This window comes from Anguilla rostrata, chromosome 6, assembly GCF_018555375.3.
Source record: "Anguilla rostrata isolate EN2019 chromosome 6, ASM1855537v3, whole genome shotgun sequence".
In the NCBI taxonomy this organism is placed as follows: Eukaryota; Metazoa; Chordata; class Actinopteri; order Anguilliformes; family Anguillidae; genus Anguilla; species Anguilla rostrata.
This window is the reverse complement of record NC_057938.1, coordinates 32,102,352-32,124,767: the sequence shown is the minus strand read 5'-3', so window position 1 is coordinate 32,124,767 and position 22,416 is coordinate 32,102,352. Positions and strand designations below refer to the sequence as shown.

Here is a 22,416-nt window from a genome sequence, read left to right as displayed (position 1 = left end):
CAGACTTGTAAAACTCTTGGTGTGTGGGAAAGTGTTTGTTTTCAGTGATGACTCTGAGCGATGGGGGAGGTAGAGTTTAAGCAAGTTGCCGTAGAATTTCTCTGGTTGCTTCTTTTCCAGCGAGCATATCTGATAACTGCGGCCTTCCCTCTTGTGCGTTTCTGAATGACTCCCATGTCATTCAACAGCATAATACGCTTCTTGCCTTTTGCCTCCTTCCCATAGACAATCCTGTAATTGGATGCAAATTCAGCTAGACACATGTTTTCAAACTCTGGTGTTTCGGGTCTGGCTCTGTATTTGTCGGAATACCTGACAAATACCACACATTCTCAGAATCTTCTGGTTTGTTCTGCAGCATGCCGGCGGAGACTCATTCTTAGTGCGTTCTCATCTGTTTGCAGGAACACAACATCACGTGAGCACATCTTCATTTTCAGGCTGCACGTACGCGCCACAGCTTCCTGAGCGCTGACTTCTCTGTGTTTTGAGTAGGCTTGAAGGATTTGTTTCATTTCCTCTCGTTCAGGCACACTTTCTGGGCCTAGGTCACTGATTATTTTTCCGAGATATTCACTCATCTCATGTTCTGGCTTGGTTATGTAGCTGAGCATGTACATGAGGAGAGCATACTCATCAAGAATGTACTGGATGTCCATGTTGGCATTCCAGGCTGTCAGCAAATGTGGATTGTAGTTATTCACCCAGCAGTCCTTAACTTCACGCTTCATTACAATGACGCTTGCATTCGTCATTTCCTCAACACACGAGCTGTACTCGTCGTAAGTCAAATTACACTGTGCCAGTAGCTGAGACAAGTTGTCCACTTGTGCTTTGGAGTCGTTCAGCAGATCCCACAGTGGTTTGAGTTTATTCATGGCTGCTTGTGTTGTCATTGTATGTCCTTTGCCATTTTGCTTTGCTCTTTTCATTGCTTTGTTTTTTGTTTTACTTGTACCTTCACCCTCGTCTTTGTCACTTTCTGGCTTCGGGTAAGTTATTCGTGTTTCTCGCATAGGTGGTTTTGGAAATCCAAATCTGCATGCCCTTTTACCTTTCTTGCAGGACTTGGAATGAGTTCTGCTGTGCATTTGAACCTCTGTGACTTTGCTGTGAAGTAACGGTTGTTTGTCTACGTCAGGCAACTGGCATGAGATGTAGCGGTCCACAAACTTGCATATTCTGTGGTCGGGGTCTTCTCCAAAGACCGGAGCTCCTTCTACCCAACACAGCATATGTATATGAGGGCTCCCTCTGGCCTGAAATTCTACCCGGTAAAAGAAATCGATAACCTGACCAATTGGATGAGCAGGAGACAGCAGCAGTTCTCTCATCAGAGCTTCAACTCGCTTGTCAAACATACGCATGGTGGTCACTGGGTTGCTTCTGAGAATGTCACATTTTTCAGCCCAGTCCAGCTCATCAAAATTCACCCGTTGACCTTGCTGCGATTTGATTGCAGTTATAAATTCCGGCCATCGAATTCTGCGGCAGAGAAGGTCAGAAAAAAGGTAGGCGTCCCCAATTGTCTGACCATGGCAAACAAATCCTTAAGAGTTTTCTCCCAGTAAGCTGGAGTCCCTCTCAGTGGTTGCATGAATCTTGTTGCATCTCTGTTTCTCACCAGTCTCTCAACCTCACGCTTGTCCTGTAACATCTTATTGTTTATTTTGCGTCCATCCCGGGTAATGGGTTTACCTTTCCTTAACTGAATGGACATGCTGTTTTTGGCCATGTGTGTCTCTGTGACAAACTGTGCAAAGAACAGGTAGCTTTGGTCTCTTGCAAAACGATTGTCAACACAGAAAAGTCTTGCGTTGAAATACATGCTTGGGGATAGTTTGACTTTTCTTGCCGCATCCAATGTATTCTCTCCAGTAGGGAACTGAACAGGGAAGGCCATTGCTTCAAGTTTAGGGACCCTGAAGAAGCTGACAGGCTTGTTTCCTTGTGCAGGGGCAATGCTGAATATGCCATCACCATATGTCAATGTCTCGTGTCCAATGTCAGCTGGTTGCAAGCAACTATCTAGGCCCACTCCAGGTCTCAGTGCAGCTTGCTCATCCTCTGCACTAGGTGGTTGTTTATCCTGACTTTCATGTTGCTCGTTAGCAGATGTTGAGCTTGCATGCTGCACCTGCGATGGATTGACATTTTCAATACAGTCTTGTATCTCCATCATTTCGGTCTCATCACAACTGTCAAATTCCATGACATCATTTGTGTCTGGTTGATTTTGCTGTACGTTGCCATCAATGGGTGGGTCTTGTAGCAGGTCTTCAATAGTTTCATTATACATTGCTGCATTATGTCTGATTGAAATGTCTCTGTACTCAGGGTGTGTATCAATGAGTTTGGACAGGCCCGCTACTACATTTCTCATATTTACAGTGTGAAAGTGCTGATGGCCTTTGTAATTCACATGTCTTTTTAGCTTCACTCTATACAAATGGGATGAGCTGGGCAGCCTGGGTAAGGTGTTCACTGTGGTTTCCACCTCAGATGGCACACAGACGACAGCACCATGTACAGCTGTCTGTCGACCTTTAGGAAGTGTGACAATCTTGGCAAATGGCAGTATTTTCGCTAAGAGTTGTCTTTCCAGCACATTCAAATTGCAGAGTTCTGGGGGAATAGGTGCCAGCTCCAAGTTGTTCGCCACAGCTATGCATGATCTGTTTCCTGCCTTTAAATGGGAATCACAGGTGTAACAAATCCACTCCTTTCTCCTTTCATCAGGCACAGTGCATTGGTCAGGGCCTCCACATTGACGGTCACACTCATGAACATATTTCCCTGTCAAACAGGCAGCAACCTCACGTGGATTCTTCTTGTAATTAGCTCGATGGCAAAATCGCACTTGATTGGGGAAAAGGGTGCGATGACACATTGTGCATACAAAGGTTGGCCCAGCTTTAATGTGTTCCTGGAAAGTGGCTATAGCTCTCTGAAGTAACCTATTTTTTTCATCAATGCGCTTTTGAAGCATTTGAAGCATGACTTTATTCACCTCTCTGTATTTTATTCTTATTTTCAATGAACAGCGCAGCTTATGGGCCATCCTGAAATGTGAATCCGTTTTGTATCTCCTGGCCATGGATTCCTTCTGCTTCATTCTGAAATGTGGATCTGTTTTGTATCTCCTCGTCATGGATTCCTTCTGCTTCATCCGGAAATGTGGATCTGTTTTGTATCTCCTCGTCATGGATTCCTTCTGCTTCATCCGGAAATGTGGATCTGTTTTGTATCTCCTCGTCATGGATTCCTTCTGCTTCATCCGGAAATGTGGATCTGTTTTGTATCTCCTCACCATGGATTCCTTCTTCTTTATCCTGAAATGTGAATCTGTTTTGTATCTCCTCGTAATGGATTCATTCATGTTTTCCTTCTTCTTTATCCAGAAATGTGTATCTGTTTTGTATCTCCTTGCCATGGATTCCTTCATGTTTTCCTTCTTCTTCACCCTGAAATCTACATCTCTTCTATATCTCTCTCTCTGAGATGTTTGTTTTTTATGAGTGGCAGATATCTTTACACACAGCTGTGTGTCTTTTCTTTGTCTCTTCATTTGTTTTTTTCTTTGCCGTTTACTGAGTTTTTTAGATGTTGTAACCTGTGTAGCCTTTGACATCACGTGTGTGGACAGTGCATTGACTGACTGCAGAGAATGTTGGCTGGTTGGGAGTCCAGTATCTGTTTCATGTTTGGCAGTTGGTGTCACCTTCACCTCCGCAGGCCTTCTGTCATGCGGGTTGTCAGATTGCACTTGGAGGGAAGGCAAACGGTGTGACAGAGCCTTTGCATGTGCAAATGTCACCGGCATGAAGTCAAACTGTTTTTTGTCAATAGACCCACAATGTAGCAAGGCATTCAAATGGTCAATCTTTTCAATCAGATCATCCAAATGCGTGAAGGTCATCATTACAGCTTTTCCTCCATGCTCAGGTAGCCCATCAGCATTTCTGTTATGAGAGTCAAACAGTCCATATCTCCCAGACTGGTCTCTGAACACGGCAATGGTATATGGTGATACTGTAAGCAGTGCATGTGTAACACCTGCAGACAGACACTGAAGTCTTGTGCGAAGATTTTGAAACCAATCCTCTGTGCCAGGATCTCCCTTGTCTCTCATGAATCCCATTTCCACTGAAGATCTCTGCACCCTGTACTCATGGTGCTCGGTTGTGACAGTGAGTGGCGTTTCCTCCAAGGTCAAGTAGTAGTTGCGGAACCTATTTTCACTTTTTAGCTGTTTTATAGTTTTCTTATACAGACTGTCTCCCTTGTCCAGTATCTTGTCAAGATCAGCCTCCTTCAAGTCATGACCCTCATTCTGGTGTGCTAGAAATGTCAGAGCCATGCATGTACACTGACGATTCCTTGACTCAGGCTCATAGTCACTATAATCCTGACTATGGGACGCCTGCACAGATATCACAGAGGGTGGTGGGGCGCCTGCTTCTTGTACAGTATCATGTTCAGAAATGTCTATGACCTGCACACTGCTGTTGACCTCTTGAACCTCCGGCTGTGCATGATACTGAGCTGTGCATGGGGATGACACCACAGGTGGACTACACACCTCCTGTTTACATTGCCTGTCACATACCTCCATGACTTGAATGCTCCTTTGTGGTTCTGGACCCTGAAACCGAGGGTCTGAAAGGTCCAACTTAGCCCAGCGTTGCTTTGCAGCCTCAGATCTCTTCCCCCGGCGTGGCATGATGTTATCACTAAATTATGTGATAGATAATTGACAGATCAGACAAGTTTTTCAATATTAACACCAACCAGGAAGTTATATAATCATCTTATTTGCCTTTAAATACTGTATCTAGTAATGAGCAGAGCAGTACCTGATGGACACAGCAGGGAAAACCAATAAACACTTTTGGATAAGTTTAATATTGTTTTAAGAGCAAATTAATGTTAGAATATGTTTTAAATGTTGTCAGACCCTTGTGTGATGAAATAAAGCCACTGCTGGTGACATTTGTAGTGCCCTATGAAATCCGTTTTATTTTAATCTAAATTCCATGTTTACCATTGCAATTTTTCTGGATTCTGTGTTTTATGGTTTAATCCCATTTTATCATCAAAAATTGCGTTTAATCAAATGGATTCATAAAACATTAACAATGTAATAACAATTTATTATCCTTAATCAAGTGAAAATATGACAATAAATATAACAATTAACACAACAATGCACAAAATAGCTTAATCCAAAACAAAACATTGCTAATTTTAGTCAAAGTGCTGCACGAAAGAGCTTCACAATGAAAACATCTGAAAAAAAAAATCTGTTGTAGCAATGAACAAAATTTAAAGAACTGCTTAATGAACAGAGCTATCTGTGTCTAAGTTTTCCATCTCTCAGAGACATCTCCACTGAAATACATTGTCAGCCTCTTTGTGTTCAGCTCAGTGAGTGTTGTAGCTAACTTAATAGGTTCCATGGTTCATTTATTGTAATTCACTGAAAGTTGTTAAAAGTATATCTATATTATTAGTGTGGTTGCCTTAGGGCAACTACACTTATTATTGCACATATTATTATTCATATATTTTATTCTTTCCACCCATTTTTTGGACCGCTACTCCTCCCAGAGTTTTCACACCACATACACGTGCCATATGTCAAAATGACCGGCTTCATTGGGAATCGTGTGCTATTACTTTGTGGAAAGTTTCGCTGCACGGTTTTTGAGAAATATTAATTTTTATTCCCAATTTTTCCCCATAGAGATGAATGGAGAAGGTGACGTCATTCATATGCGAACGGTGAAGTTACAGCATTGGTCGGCTTTGCACACGTGATGCGGTCAGCTCTACGGTCTCAGCAGGCAGGATAGGAAATAGCTGATTGCGGAAGTGAAAGAACGATATTCAAAATGAAAAATTACAAATGAAAACGCTGTCAGCTAGGTATATCAACAAACATATGGCTTAGGCATAACCAGAAGTCCTCAATAATAATAGTATTTCACGAGACATTACGCTAATTCGTTGACGACGTTTCGTCACATGTAGCGTCTTAGAATGCTAGTGCTAACAAACAGTGAGTGGCTTTAATGCGATAATGAGAGCACTTTCGGTTGACCTAAAGAAACGATATTAAAAAACCAACAATATACGTGCTGTTATACCTGGTTAGAAAGCTTATGCTCTCAGCTACTGAATGAACGAATTTTCAAACAAGCCAGACTTTCCGTCTTTGCATGCTAGTGCTAACAAAGAGCGAATACGTTCTATGACATGATGACATAGCTTTCGGTTGACCTAAAAAACGATATTAAAAAACAAAAATGACGTGCTGTTATACCTGGTTAGAAAGCTTATGCTCTCAGCTACTGAATAAACGAATTTTCAAACAAGCCAGACTTTCCGTCTTTGCATGCTAGTGCTAACAAAGAGCGAATACGTTCTATGACATGATGACATAGCTTTCGGTTGACCTAAAAAAACGATATTAAAAAACAAAAATAGACGTGCTGTTATACCTGGTTAGAAAGCTTATGCTCTCAGCTACTGAATAAACGAATTTTCAAACAAGCCAGACTGTACTGAAAACTGGAACAACGCCGTCAACAGCACGTGTGCAGCAGCTTCAGGTCCGGTCTAACTCCAGAAATTTGGGTCGGCTAACACGTAGTAGGCTATCCTATGTCTATGAGTTCGTATCTAAGGTAACAGATTAAACTCTGAATTGCAGCACAGTTAAATGTTTTTATTTGAATTGTAAAAATGAGCTGAACTTAACGTAAAACCATAAATCAATCACATTAATCTCCCTAGCCCTGTCTTGCTTTTTAAAATGGAGCGGTTGTGCAGTGCAGATATAACGTTTTTCCAAGACCCTCTGAAGTGGCCAGCTAGCTTTATGATTCGCCGTCACTCGTCACAGCATACCGTGAGTAAATCGCTGATCTCAAGTATTGATGAAGGGTTAATTTAGCTCTGAATATGTGTGTTGCAAATGAACTCGTTGCCGTGATGTTATAGCATGTATAGCATACTCTGTCTCTGCTTATACTACAGAAACTGTTCACTCCGTTGAGCACAAAGTTGACTGCGTTGGCGGCAACCACACTTCACAATTTCTGCAGGAATTGTCTAGTTTACAGTTAAAATAGTTAAATAGAAATACATTTCATTTGTATTACGTTTGATTGATATTGATTAGATGCATTTTTCTGTTGTATTGGAAAACGAATGGTTGAAAAACTGCAAGTACCAGAATTCCTTGCGGCTGGAAAGCAGAAAGAAAAAGTGACCGTTTTTTGTTTTGATTTCATATGCGACTGAGACGTAAATGCCAAATGCATAGCCTAGCGCTAGTGTATTGTTTGTAAATATAAAATGTACGTCAACTGTTTTTCATTATAAAGAAAGCTTTCTTTTTCATATCCAACGTACTGCTATTATTTCGAAGGTAGTTATACTACAATGAGTGCCTCACGCTTGTCTGTGAGGAGTTTATTTTTCTAGGTTCGTTGATGTGTTGAACGCAAAACGCAAAACCCCGCCACACACACAACTCCCGAAAACGGGGAAATGTTTCATTCCTAAAACCCAGAATTTTAATATTGGCTAGGTGACGAGTGACGGCGAACCTATCATAAAGCTAGCTGGCATGTTCAGAGTCTTGGAAAAATGTCTACACTACGTGACCACGCCATTTAAAAAAACAAGACAGAGCTAGGGAGATTAATTTGATTGACTTATGGTTTATGTAGTTTTCTTAAATAATGTAATGACAAAAATGACCAAAATTGGTGCTGATTTTATAATATAAAACAAGAAGGAAATTTTTTTTTGATAGAATCATTGGTTTCATGGAATTAACAACCAGAGCTTTTTGGGACTAGCAACCAGAGTTGTTGTATTAACAATGGTAAAATAATATGCCCAAACGGCCGTGGAAGAATATTTCAATTTCAGGTGATTAAGTCAATGAAAATCAATAAATAGTAAAGTAACCATATATAGTCATTGTTGGTAACCCGTTGTATAAGTGGAATAACCCCCTCCGTGCTGTCCTGTTATCTGAAATAATGTAGCCTACTTCAGTGGTACCACCCCATCGTACATTATTTTACAATAACGGGACAGCCCGTCGTGGTTTATTCCTTACAGATAACTTTCCCAGTTGAAACGGCTCAAATGCTGATTTCTGTATAATACTAATTACATACCTGTAACCACGCCTTTACCGAACTGTAGAGGGCAGAACTGGAACACTCCTTCTGCACCGACTGTAGTCCTTCTCCAATAACTCCTGAACTGTCCTGGGGCACAGTAAGAACATATGTGAATTCTTAAATTGGGTGACATTCCTCTTTGAAATAATTCAATGAATCTAATATAGTGAATCTCTTAATTATATTTATACAACGGCTTGGCTGAATACTCTATTCTGATTGGTCCACAGGTGGGCATTCATTCTCAGTAAAGGTACACCTCAGCCTTTAAACAGTTGGACAGTAGAACAGGCGTTCCGTATTTAACTCATGGCTATGGGACACATTTTCATCCATATCTTTCTGAAGGATTGCGTTTATAATAACTGCTGTTTTGAATACAATTCTGTATTTAGCTGGCTAGCTAGCCGGGATAACAAGCATGCCGTTAGACCATTCTGACCTAAAACCTATCATATAAAGCTAGCTGGCATGTCTTGGAAAAATGCTATGTCTACACTGCGTGACTGCACCGGTTACATCAGCGACACACCTTTAACTTACCTTTACTATACATTTATTTTGAGAGTGCAAAACTAAACAGTCTTAGTTTGTGATAACTTCTATGGAACACTGTATCAATACAACAGAATTCAGATGGGGCTGGGAGGGAACAAAAGCTCAAGAGAATAAACTGAGTGACTAACCCAAAGGCAAGGTTTATTAAAAGTAATAACAATAACACGCTCACACACACACAACATGGTCATTAACAAATATCTCTGTGGTCTTTGCATGCTTTGCTCTCTCTCCCATTCACTTTCCATTGCATTTGGCCTAACAAATGAGGCCATACAACATTTTCACACAAAACGTTGTTGGGAATCACATCGTCAGCATGTTATTGGACAGGTGGGGCTCTACAGCAGTGAATGGCAACTCAGCCATTAGAAGGACATTCTTAGGCCTATATTACAATTACAACTGATAATGCCACACACACAGTGTCTTATGAAATCATTCATTTCAGAACTCAGAATTTCACTATATGTACTTGTGTAAACTTTCAAATTGGATAATGGTAATATAGGAAACAAACAGTGAGCTGTGGGGGTGGGGGCTCCCTCCTTACAAATACCTATCAAGAATCATGGCATGTGCCCCAATTCAGTTGCTTTGCATTTCCAACAATTTTTCAGTTTGCACCAGCTCACTGCATTTTAACAGTTCTAAAAATCAATGTGCAGCATAATACAGCATTCTAAAGCAGGTTGGACAGAAATATTATTATTTCTATTTTGAATTGTTGTTACATCCCCACCCCTTTTCAGTGTCCAATTTCACAATTGATGGCAACGTTGAATCACGGTTCTTGGTGGCTTCATTTAGGGTCACCAACTATCTCGCAAAATACGGAATCATTCCTTATTTGGACAGTAGAATAGGCGTTCCATATTTAACTCCTGGCTACAGGACGCATTTTATTCCGTATCTTTGTAAATGATTGCGTTTGTAGTAACCATTGTTTTAGCTGTGATAACAAGAATGCCGTGAGACCATTTTGACCTAAAACCCAGCTAAATTTTAATATTGGCTAGGTGACAAGTGACGGCGAACCCATCATTAAGCTAGCTGGCATTGAAACCCAGTTTCAGAGGGTCTTAGAAAGACACTATGTCTACACTGTGTGACCACGTTATTTTAAAAAGCAAAACAGGGAGGTGAATCTGATTGAGTTATGGAGATATGCAGTTTTCTTAAATAATGTAATGGCAAAAATGAAAAAAAAAATGGTGCTAATTGTATGGTATAAAACAAGAAGATGGCAACCAGAGGTTTTTGTTTAACAACGGTGCAAATAGAACTACCAATGCACCAGCGTTTTTGCAAATCAACGGTCCATATAACTACCAACAAGAGTTTTGCTCGACAACAGTAAAGTAATATGCCAAAAAGGCTGCTGAACAATATTTCACTTTCAGCTGATCAAGTCGGTAAAAATCAATAAATATAAAAGTAACCATATAGTCATTGTGGGTAACCCGTTATATAAGTGGAATAAACCCCTCGTCGGCTTTGCCTCGGCCACATCACCAACCCCATCGCAGGCCTACATTATTTTCGAATAACAGGACAGCCCGTCGTGGTTTATTCCTTACATAAATTCACGCAAACTTTTAGCATACAAACTCTTTGGACAAATAGCCTATTCACATTGAAAAAATAGCTACAAAATTTAATACCTCGTAAAATGGCGATTAAAAGGTTTTAATACTTTTTAAAGGCCTTAATTTTCGCTAAATTTATGTATTACCGACTTTTAATACTTTGTAAGACCCCGCGGACACCCTGAAATTATTTTCCAATAACTGGACAGTCCGTTGTGGTTTATTCCTTACAGATAATAATTTTCCCAGTTGACACAGCTAAAATGCTGACTGTATAATACTAACCTGTAACCACGCCTCTACCGAACTGTAGAGGGCAAAACTGGAACACTTTCTGCACCAACTGTAGTCCTTCTCCAGTAGCTCCTCAACTGCCCTGGGGCACAGTAAGAACATATGTGAATTCTTAAAATGGGTGACATTCCCCTTTAAAATAATTCAACGAATCTAATATAGTGAATTTCTTAATTATATTTATACAACGGCTTGGCAGAATACTCTATTCTGATTGGTGCAAGGGTGGACATTAATTCTCAGTAAAGGAACACATTGGCCTTTTAAAAGTTCTAAAAGCAATGCGCTACAAAATACAGCATTCTAAAGCAGTTAAAACTGCAATTTTGCTCTGTAGAATTTGAATTATTGTTACAACAAAAATGACCAAAATTGCTGCTAATTGTATGGTATAAAACGAGAAGGAACTAGTTTTTCTTGACAGAATCGTTGTTTTCGTAGAATTAACGACCAGAGATTTTTTTAACAACGGTGCAAGTCCAACTACCACGAGAGTTTTGCTTGCCAACGGTAAAAGAATATGCCCAAACGGCCGCGGAAGAATATTTCAATTTCAGGTGATTAAGTCGATAAAAATCAATAAATACTCAAGTAACCATATATAGTCATTGTTGGTAACCCGTTGTATATGTGCAATAAACCCCTCCGGGCTGCCCCGTTATCGGAAAATAATGTACCCTACTTCGGTGGTACCACCCCGTCGTACATTATTTTACAATAACGGGACATGCCGTCGTGGTTTATTCCTTACAGATAATAATTTTCCCAGTTTAAAGTCCGTATAATACTAATTACATAGCCTACCTGTAACCGCGCCTCTACCGAACTGTAGAGGGCAGAACTGGAACACTCTGTAGTCCTTCTCTGAATGGCCAGCCAACTCTGGAAAAAAAAAAACTGGAGCAGTACTCTGCAACTATTGTCCTCTAATCACAATCACACCTTAAGTCTCCTTCTGATCTATCTATATATACTTACCACAATTAAACGCAACTAATCGTTACACAAATTACAGACCTGTTGTGATGAAACTGGACAGTTGTGGAATGTGGGGTCAATAAACCGGGAGATCTTCTATATCAACCTGAATTAGAGAGGACAATCGAAAAATGTATTTCCGGAAATTAACATAAGTACTGTGATTAAAACACCAGTTTAGCCTTAAATTAACGTATTGTAAACAGCAATTGTACATATATGGAATATTAATGTGATATATTGGCTGTTTTTTGTGGCCTTTCAGCTCGCACTCTCTCAAAATTCCATCAATGATAAGATCGGGACTGTGAAGTTTAGGTAGCAAACAGCAAAGCTGAATCCTTCTGACGTAATTTACACAGCAAATACGTTCGGATCGTAGTTTCACTCATTGTGGCCAAGCGATAACGTTTCAGAAAATGTATAACTTTAAAATATTTAATTCAATCTTCTACTGGGACTTTTGCCGTTTACTGAGGGTGTGACACAAAAGGTCGGTGTCGCTGACTATGATCGAATGTTTTTTACATTTACCGTTCGATTGAGCAAGTAGGCTACCGTACAAAGTACATTTTCATGGGTTAGTGCTGTCCGATTGTGCTAGCTACTTCGCATTAACCTTGTGCGGCGATCAATAAAGGCTAACAGCACAGTAACACAGGCTAAATCTGGTCACTTCTATCACCACTGTAATGAACTGAAAAGGGCGACAAACGACCTTTTCTGTGAGAAATGTATTGTCGAGCTCACGCGCATACACAGCTGGCGACATTCTAAAGCTCCATGTTGCCCTCCCTACCTAAAAGTTTTCAGCATCAACTTGCTTCATTTTCCGTATCATATTAGTAAATGGCTACACATGTCATGCATCGTGCAAGTAGGTGGCTATCTCCCTGGATATTAATTAAATGTTTTAACGGAAAATAAAATAATGAATGCTATTTTATCCCAAAAAAATAGCTATACAAAAAACAAATGTCGTGGTCACGATCGCCGTCATAGGTTTCTTCAGTTACATGAATTCGCATAATAAAATTAACCAAACACGGGCTTACATTTTCTGAACCTCGGTGATATAGTGGTGTAAGTAGACTTCTAGCGCTAGCCATCGGTATGCTTCTATCAACACAACGCACACAGCACCCGTTAGCCGGAACGTTAGCTAACCTAGCTAGCTAATAGGTAGGGCTACACGTGTCAGGCAACGTGCAAGTACTAGTTGGCTATGTCCCCTGGATATTAATTAAATATATTTAACAGAAAATAAAATAAGGAATGCAATTTTATCCACAAAAATAGCTATGTGTTGTGGTCACGATCGCCGTCGTAGAAACCTTCAGTTAAAGGAATTCGCATAATAATAAAATTAACCAAACACAGGCTTACATTTTCTAAACCTCGGGGATACAGTGGTGTAAATAGACTAGGACTAGCCATCGGTACGCTTATCAACACGCTTCGTCATATACGCTGATATGCACTTAGCTACCGCCAGCTAGCTACCGCTACAGCATTTTTTTGTCTGAAAACGAAAGTCTTAGCAAACCTTCTGCCAACGGACAAATCTATAATCACTACGATACGAATGAATTAGATGTTCAGTCCAATTGTTCGCCGTTAGCCGGAACCTTAGCTAACCTAGCTAGCTAATAGGTAGGGCTAATGTACCTGGTTAGCTAGTGTTAGCTGACGCAGCACCGGGAGTCGGCCAACTAACATTACCGTCTTTTCTCTGTCTTACCTAGACAAGATTAAATGTATGTATGAAAACGAAAGTCTTACCAAACCTTCTGCCAAAGGACGATACAAAATGTGAGCAAAATAGATGAATGTATCAAGATTTTGATCGTAGGCTTTCGCTGGTTAACCGTCTCTGTTGGAATACCAAGTGAATTGGTGACGTGCTATTCAACTCTCAGAGCTTTAGTACACTGCGGCACTTTGATGAGAGGTCAAGGTGATTCCGCGGTGTTCATTTTTAACTGGACACAATTTTGTTTTGACTGGCGCGGTGTTTATTTTTAACTGGAGGCACTTTTGTGTGGACTATAGCCTATATTCCACTTCGGTGTAATGGACTACATTGCAGGAAAAATGTAAGTGATTATTTTATTTAAAGGAGTACCATGGTGGTTGAACGTGACACTTCCCAGTTGTCTTTAGGCAACAACAAAACAAATGTGCATAATTTCTTTATTCTTCAGTCATTTCAATGTACTTTAAAACGTATTTTTCTAAGCCTAAATTTCCCACTATAAAAATTTATCCGAACCATCGTGCCCCGTTACCATAGCTACCCCCATGATACGCTCTCTTTGGGAGACTGGATTTTCACAAGCTAGCTAGCTTAGTAGTATATCAAGTATCGATAGATAGCTAAGGTAAGGACGGTGACTTATATCCAATTATAATTTTTGCTATCTACCTAGCCAAGTTAAGATAAAAGCACAACTATAACTATCTAGGCTAGTTTAGTTACGCCAGTCGCAGCCATTGGAAGAGTGCGCCACAGGTTTATTATATCAATCAAATGTTTTTTGATACGGCATTCTATTCCCTGGTCCTGGGTCTGATTGCTTATTCTAAAAAATGCATGCATTCAGTTCAGTTAGCGTTCAGTTCAAATCTATTTTTCTACAGTCTATGGTTCAAACATTGCAATCCGTTGCTCTTGTCAAGTGAGTGGATAATGATAACACTAATGTGAAAACGATCTGTAATTTGGTAATGAAATGTTAAATGCTCCTGATTCGAAAATTTCGGTCCACCTTAAATCTGTTGTGGCATATGATTGCATTCGCGGTCTTCCCTAGGTGTTTACAAAAAGCTTATAATTTGCTTTTAAAAGTGTCGCAAATCAACTCGTTGTCATGATGTTATAGCACATACACAATACTCTTTCTCTGCTCATACTACAGACACTGTTCACTCTGTTCAGCACAGTCGACTTTGCATTGGCGGCAACCACACTTCACAATTTCTGCAGGAATTGTGTAGTTATAAAGTCTACAGACAATGATGTTTTCAGTATAAACATTTTTATTTGTGATTACCGCCAGTTAGTGGATTGTGTCCTGAACTGATACCATGCTCTTGACCTGAAATCAGATGAAAAATTAAAAGCTAGTGTGTTGCTAGGTGGTTGCTATGGTGTTGTATGCAGTTGCTAGGGTGTTCTCGGTGGTTGCTAGGGTGTTGCTAGGTAGTTGATGTGGTGTTGCTAGGGTGTTACTATACTGTTCTAGGTGGTTGCTAGGGTGTTCTAGGTGGTTGATATGGCATTATATGCAGTTGTTAGGCTATTCTAGGTGGTTGCTAGGTGGTTGCTATGGAGTTGTAGGTGGTTGCTAGGGTGTTGCTAGGTGGTTGCTATGGAGTTCTAGGCGGTTGCTATGGTGTTGCTAGGTGGTTGCTATGGAGTTCTAGGCCGCGGTGTTGCTAGGGGTGTTGCTAGGTGGTTGCTTGGAGTTCTAGGGGTGGTTGCTAGGGTGGTTGCTATGGGTAGTTCTAGGTCGGTTGCTAGGATGTTGCTAGGTGGTTGCTATGGAGTTCTAGGTGGTTGCTAGGTGTTGCTAGGTGGTTGCTATGGAGTTCTAGGTCGGTTGCTAGGGTGTTGCTAGGTGGTTGCTATGGTTGCTAGGTGTTGCTAGGGTTGCTAGGGATTCTAGGTGGTTGCTAGGTGTTGCTAGGTGGTTGCTATGGAGTTCTAGGGGTTGCTAGGGTGTTGCTAGGTGGTTGCTATGGAGTTCTAGGTGGTTGCTGGTGTTGCTAGGGTGTTGCTAGGTGGTTGCTATGGGTTCTAGGGTTGCTGGGTGTTGCTAGGGTGTTGCTAGGTGGTTGCTATGGAGTTCTAGGTGGTTGCTATGGGTTTGCTAGGGGTTGCTATGGAGTTCTAGGGGTTGCTAGGTGTTGCTAGGTGGTTGCTATGGAGTTCTAGGGGTTGCTAGGTGTTGCTAGGTGGTTGTATGGAGTTCTAGGTGGTTGCTAGGGTGTTGCTAGGTGGTTGCTATGGAGTTCTAGGGGTTGCTAGGGTGTTGCTAGGTGCAGTTGCTATGGAGTTCTAGGTGGTTGCTAGGGGTTGCTAGGGGTTGCTATGGGTTCAGTGGTATGGTTAGGTGTTGCTAGGTGTGTGCTAGGTGGTTGCCTATGGAGTTGCTAGGTGGTTGCTATGGGTTCTAGGTGCAGTTGCTAGGGTGTTGCTAGGGGTTGCTATGGAGTTCTAGGTGGTTGCTAGTGTGTTGCTAGGTGGTTGCTATGGAGTTCTAGGGGTTGCTAGGGGTTGCTAGGTGTTGCTAGGTGTTGCTAGGTGGCTTGCTAGGTGTGGCTAGGGGTTGCTATGGGTTCAGGTGGTTGCTAGGGTGTTGCTAGGGTGTTGACTAGGTGGTTGCTATGGAGTTCTAGGTGGTTGCTAGGTTGTTGCTAGGGTGGTTGCTAGGTTAGGTTGCTAGGATGTTGCAGGTTCTAGGGTTCAGGTTGCTAGGTGTTGCTAGGTGGTTGCTATGGAGTTCTAGGCCGTTGCTAGGGTGTTGCTAGGTGGTTGCTATGGAGTTCTAGGCGGTTGCTAGGGTGTTGCTAGGTGGTTGCTATGGAGTTCTAGGCGGTTGCTAGGGTGTTGCTAGGTGGTTGCTATGGAGTTCTAGGTGGTTGCTAGGGTGTTGCTAGGCCGTTGCTATGGAGTTATAGGTGGTTGCTAGTGTGTTGTTAGGTGGTTGCTATGGAGTTCTAGGCCGTTGCTAGGGTGTTTTAGGTGGTTGCTAGGGTGTTGCTAGGCGGTTGCTAGGTCTTTACTGAGTCCAATGACGCGACCCATAGTTCTCTATGACAAACGGTTCAAAAGTTATGAAATATCAAACATCGGCCAATCAGGAAGGGGGGCGAGGCTGATCTCCACCAATGGACAAAGGACTCTCTACCATGTCCAATGAGGCATTGCACAATTTGTGGGCAATTTTTCCCCATAGAGATCAATGGCCTAATGTTCAAATCTAGAGAGAGACCAGAGTACTGCTGCCAGAAGACAGGGCATTGTGACATCACAAGGGTGAGAAGACAAAGCATTGTGACATCACAAAGGTGAACATTCCGCCATTCATTCTCTATGGGAAAAATTGCCCACAAAAATTCAAATTTTTCAAAAACCGTGCAACCAATCTTTCCACAAAGTAATAGCACACCATTCCCGATCAAGCCGCTCGATTTGACATATTGCACGTGTATGTGGTGCGAAAACTCTGGGAGGAGTAGCGGTCCAAAAAATGGGTGGAAAGAAATAATAATAATAATAATATGTGCAATAATAATAGTGTAGTTGCCCTAAGGCAACCACACTAACTAGACAATTCCTGCAGAAATTGTGAAGTGTGGTTGCCGCCAACGCAAAGTCGACTTTGTGCTGAACGGAGCTAACAGTTTCTGTAGTATAAGCAGAGACAGAGTATGGTATATATGCTATAACATCACGACAAAAGTCTACATGCAACACACATATTCAGAGCTAAATTAACCCTTCATTAATACTTGAGATCAGCGATTTACTCACGGTATGCTGTGACGAGTGGCGGCGAATCATAAAGGTAACTGGCCAGTTCAGAGGGTCTTGGAAAAATCTTGTATCTCGCAAAGTCTGGCTTGTTTGAAAATTCGTTTATTCAGTAGCTGAGAGCATAAGCTTTCTAACCAGGTATAACAGCACGTATATTGTTGGTTTTTTTATATCGTTTTTTTAGGTCAACCGAAAGTGCTCTCATTATCGCATTAAAGCCGTTCACTGTTTGTTAGCACTAGCATTCTAAGACGCTGCATGTGACGAAACGTCGTCAACGAATTAGCGTAATGTCTCGTGAAATACTATTATTATTGAGGACTTCTGGGTATGCCTAAGCCATATGTTTGTTGATATACCTAGCTGACAGCGTTTTCATTTGTAATTTTTCATTTTGAATATCGTTCTTTCACTTCCGCAATCAGCTATTTCCTATCCTGCCTGCTGAGACCGTAGAGCTGACCGCATCACGTGTGCAAAGCCGACCAATGCTGTAACTTCACCGTTCGCATATGAATGACGTCACCTTCTCCATTCATCTCTATGGGGAAAAATTGGGCATAAAAATTAATATTTCTCAAAAACCGTGCAGCGAAACTTTCCACAAAGTAATAGCACACGATTCCCAAAGAAGCCGGTCATTTTGACATATGGCACGTGTATGTGGTGTGAAAACTCTGGGAGGAGTAGCGGTCCAAAAAATGAGTGGAATAATAATAATAATAAATAAACTAGACAATTCCTGCAGAAATTGTGAAGTGTGGTTGCCGCCAACGCAAAGTCCACTTTGTGCTGAACAGAGTGAACAGTGGTAGGTAGTTGCTATGATGTCTGAGGCAGTTGCTAGGGTGTTGCTAGGTGGTTCTATGGAGTTCTAAGTGATTTCATGGAATTCTAGGCGGTCGCTAGGGTGGTGCTAGGTGGTTGCTATGGAGTTTCAGGTGGTTGCTATTGAGCTCCAGGTGGTTGCTAGGGCATTGCTAGGTGGTTGCTAGGGTATGCTAAGTGGTTGGTAGGTGGTTGCTATGGAGTTCTATGCGGTTGCTAGGGTGTTGCTAGGCAGTTGTTATGGTGTTCCAGGTGGTTGCTAGGGTGTTGCTAGGTGGTTGCTATGGAGTTATAGCCGGTTGGTAGGGTGTTGCTAGGCATTAGCTATGGAGTTATAGGCAGTTGCTAGGGTGTTGCTAGGGTATTCTAGGTGGCTGCTAGGATGTTGCTAGGTGGTTGCTATGGAGTTATTGGCGGTTGCTAGGGTGTTGCTAGGGTGTTGCTAGGTGGTTGCTAGCATGTTGCTAGGTTGTTGCTATAGTGTTGCTAGGCAGTTGTTATGGTGTTACAGGTGGTTGCTAGGGTGTTGCTAGATGGTTGCTATGGTAATCCAGGTGGTTGCTAGGGTGTTGATAGGTGGTTGCTATGGAGTTCTAGGTGGTTGCTATAGTGTTGCTAGGTGGTTGCTTTGGAGTTATAGCTGGTTGCTAGGGTGTTGCTAGGCATTTGCTATGGTGTTCCAGGTGGTTGCTAGTGTGTTGTTGGGTGGTTGCTATGGAGTTCCAGGTGGTTGCTTGGGGGTTGCTAGGGTATTCTAGGTGGTTGCTATGAAGTTATAGGCAGTTGCTAGGGTGTTGCTAGGCAGTTGTTATGGTGTTCCAAGTGGTTGCTAGGGTGTTGCTAGGTGGTTGCTATCGAGTTCTAGGCAGTTGCTATGGTGTTGCTAGGTGGTTGCTAGGGTGTTGCTAGGTGGTTGCTATGGAGTTTTAGGCGGTTGCTATGGTGTTGCTATGTGGTTGCTAAGGAGTTCTAGGCCGTTGCTAGGGTGTTGCTAGGTGGTTGCTATGGAGTTCTAGGTGGTTGCTAGGGTGTTGCTAGGTGGTTGCTATGGAGTTCTAGGTGGTTGCTAGGGTGTTGCTAGGTGGTAGCTATGGTGTTCCAAGTGGTTGCTAGGGTGTTGCTAGGCATTAGCTATGGAGTTATAGGCAGTTGCTAGGGTGTTGCTAGGGTATTCTAGGTGGCTGCTAGGATGTTGCTAGGTGGTTGCTATGGAGTTATTGGCGGTTGCTAGGGTGTTGCTAGGGTGTTGCTAGGTGGTTGCTAGCATGTTGCTAGGTTGATGCTATAGTGTTGCTAGGCAGTTGTTATGGTGTTACAGGTGGTTGCTAGGGTGTTGCTAGATGGTTGCTATGGTGTTCCAGGTCGTTGCTAGGGTGTTGATAGGTGGTTGCTATGGAGTTCTAGGTGGTTGCTATAGTGTTGCTAGGTGGTTGCTTTGGAGTTATAGCTGGTTGCTAGGGTGTTGTTAGGCATTTGCTATGGTGTTCCAGGTGGTTGCTAGTGTGTTGTTGGGTGGTTGCTATGGAGTTCCAGGTGGTTGCTTGGGGGTTGCTAGGGTATTCTAGGTGGTTGCTATGAAGTTATAGGCGGTTGCTAGGGTGTTGCTAGGCAGTTGTTATGGTGTTCCAAGTGATTGCTAGGGTGTTGCTAGGCAGTTGTTATGGTGTTCCAAGTGGTTGCTAGGGTGTTGCTAGGTGGTTGCTATGGAGTTCTAGGCAGTTGCTATGGTGTTGCTAGGTGGTTGCTAGGGTGTTGCTAGGTGGTTGCTATGGAGTTTTAGGCGGTTGCTATGGTGTTGCTATGTGGTTGCTAAGGAGTTCTAGGCCGTTGCTAGGGTGTTGCTAGGTGGTAGCTATGGTGTTCCAAGTGGTTGCTAGGGTGTTGCTAGGCAGTTATGGTGTTCCAAGTGGTTGCTAGGGTGTTGCTAGGTGGTTGCTATGGTGTTCCAGGTGGTTGCTAGGGTGTTGCTAGGTGGTTGCTATGGAGTTCTAGGTGGTTGCTAGGGTGTTGCTAGGTGGTTGCTATGGAGTTCTAGGCGGTTGCTAGGTTGTTGCTAGGTGGTTGCTATGGAGTTCTAGGTGGTTGCTAGGGTGTTGCTAGGTGGTTGCTAGGGTGTTGCTATGTGGTTGCTATGGAGTTCTAGGTGGTTGCTAGGGTGTTGCTAGGTTGTTGCTATGGTGTTCCATGTGGTTGCTAGGGTGTTGCTAGGCAGTTGTTATGGTGTTCCAGATTGTTGCTAGGGTGTTGCTAGGTGGTTGCTATGGTGTTCCAGGTGGTTGCTAGGGTGTTGCTAGGCGGTTGTTATGGTGTTCCAGGTGGTTGCAAGGGTGTTGCTAGGTCGTTGCTATGATGTTCCATGTGGTTGCTAGGGTGTTGCTAGGCAGTTGTTATGGTGTTCCAGATTGTTGCTAGGGTGTTGCTAGGTGGTTGCTATGGTATTCCAGGTGGTTGCTAGGGTGTTGCTAAGTGGTTGCTATGGTGTTCTAGGTGGTTACTATGGTGTTGCTAGGTGGTTGCTATGGCGTTATAGCCAGTTGATAGGGTGTTGCCAGGCATTTGCTATGGTGTTCCAGGTGTTTGCTAGTGTGTTGTTAGGTGGTTGCTATGGAGTTCTAGGCCGTTGCTAGGGTGTTCTATGTCGTTGCTAGGGTGTTGCTAGGGGGTTGCTATTGAGCTCCAGGTGGTTGCTAGGGCATTGCTAGGTGGTTGCTAGGGTATTCTAAGTGGTTGCTAGGATGTTGCTAGGTGGTTGCTATGGAGTTCTAGTCGGTTGCTATGGTGTTGCTAGGTGGTTGCTATGGAGTTCTAGGCGGTTGCTATGGTGTTTCTAAGTGGTTGCTATGGAGTTCTAGGCCGTTGCTAGGGTGTTGCTAGGTGGTTGCTATGGAGTTCTAGGTGGTTGCTAGGGTGTTGCTAGGTGGTTGCTATGGAGTTCTAGGCGGTTGCTATGGTGTTGCTAGGTGGTTGCTATGGAGTTCTAGGCGGTTGCTAGGGTGTTGCTAGATGGTTGCTATGGCGTTCTAGGTGGTTGCTAGGGTGTTGCTAGGGGGTTGCTAGGGTATTCAAAGTGGTTGCTAGGATGTTGCTAGGTGGTTGCTATGTAGTTCTAGGTGGTTGCTATGGTGTTGCTAGGTGGTTGCTATGGAGTTCTAGGCTGTTGCTAGAGTGTTGCTAGGTGGTTGCTATGGAGTTCTAGGTGGTTGCAAAAACCGTGCAACCAATCTTTCCACAAAGTAATAGCACACCATTCCCGATCAAGCCGCTCATTTGACATATTGCACGTGTATGTGGTGCGAAAACTCTGGGAGGAGTAGGTCCAAAAATGGGGGAATAAATAATAAATAATAACTAGACAATTCCTGCAGAAATTGTGAAGTGTGGTTGCCGCCAACACAAGTCGACTTTGTGCTGAACGGAGTGAACAGTGGTAGGTAGTTGCTATGATGTCTGAGGCAGCTAGACTTCTGTTAGGGGTTTAGGGTTCTAGGGTTCTGAAGTGTTGCTAGGAGTGCTAGGTGGTTGCTATGCAGGTGGTTGCTATGGGTTGCTAGGTGGTTGCTATGAGTCCAGGGTTGCTAGGGTTGCTAGGTGGTTGCGATTAGGTGGTTGCTAGTTGCTAGTGTTGCTAGGTGGTTGCTATGGAGTTCTAGGCGTTGCTAGGGTGTTGCTAGGTGGTTGCTATGGAGTTCAGGTTGAGGTGTGGGTCATGGATTCTAGGGTTTGCTAGGTGTTGCTAGGATTCTAGGTGGTGCTAGGATGTTGCTAGGTGGTTGCTATGAGTTTAGGTGGTTGCTAGGTGTTCTAGGGGTTGCTAGGTATTGTAGTGGTTGCTATGGTGTTGCTAGGTGGTTGCTATGGATTCTAGGTGTTGCTAGGGTGTTGCAGGTGGTTGCTATGGAGTCTAGGCGGTTGCTAGGTGTTGTCTAGGTGGTTGCTATGGATTAGTGGTTGCTAGGTGTTCTAGGTGGTTGCTATGGAGTTCTAGGTGGTTGCTAGGTGTTGCTAGGGGTTGCTATGGAGTTCTAGGCTGGTTGCTATGGTGTTGCTAGGTGGTTGCTATGGAGTTCAGGGTTGCTAGGGTGTGCTATGGAGTTCTAGTGGTTGCTAGGTGTTGCTAGGTGGTTGCTAGGAGTTCAGTGGTTGCTAGGTGTGCTAGGTGGTTGCTATGGAGTTCTAGGCGTTGCTAGGTGTTGCTAGGTGGTTGCTATGGAGTTCTAGGTGGTTGCTAGGGTGTTGCTAGGTGGTTGCTATGGGTTCCATGTGGTTGCTAGGTGTTGCTAGGCAGGTTGCTTATGGTGTTCCAGAGTTGTTGCTAGGTGTTGCTAGGTGGTTGCTAGGTGTTCAGGGTTGCTAGGTGTTGCTAGGGGTTGCTAGGTATTCAAAGTGGTTGCTAGGATGTTGCTAGGTGGTTGCTATGGAGTTC

The 22,416-nt window shown here is 42.9% G+C and overlaps 1 long non-coding RNA gene across 1 annotated transcript; it reads right to left on the bottom strand.

The window, feature by feature from the left end:
* Window positions 1-409: 409 nt before the first annotated feature.
* Window positions 410-13,569, bottom strand: LOC135256974 (uncharacterized). Its single transcript, XR_010330555.1, has 5 exons — window positions 13,406-13,569; window positions 11,450-11,729; window positions 10,637-10,727; window positions 8,199-8,291; window positions 410-4,733 (listed from the first exon to the last, which is right to left on the bottom strand). It is a non-coding gene; the product is annotated as an uncharacterized LOC135256974 (long non-coding RNA).
* Between the last annotated feature and the right edge of the window lie 8,847 nt (window positions 13,570-22,416).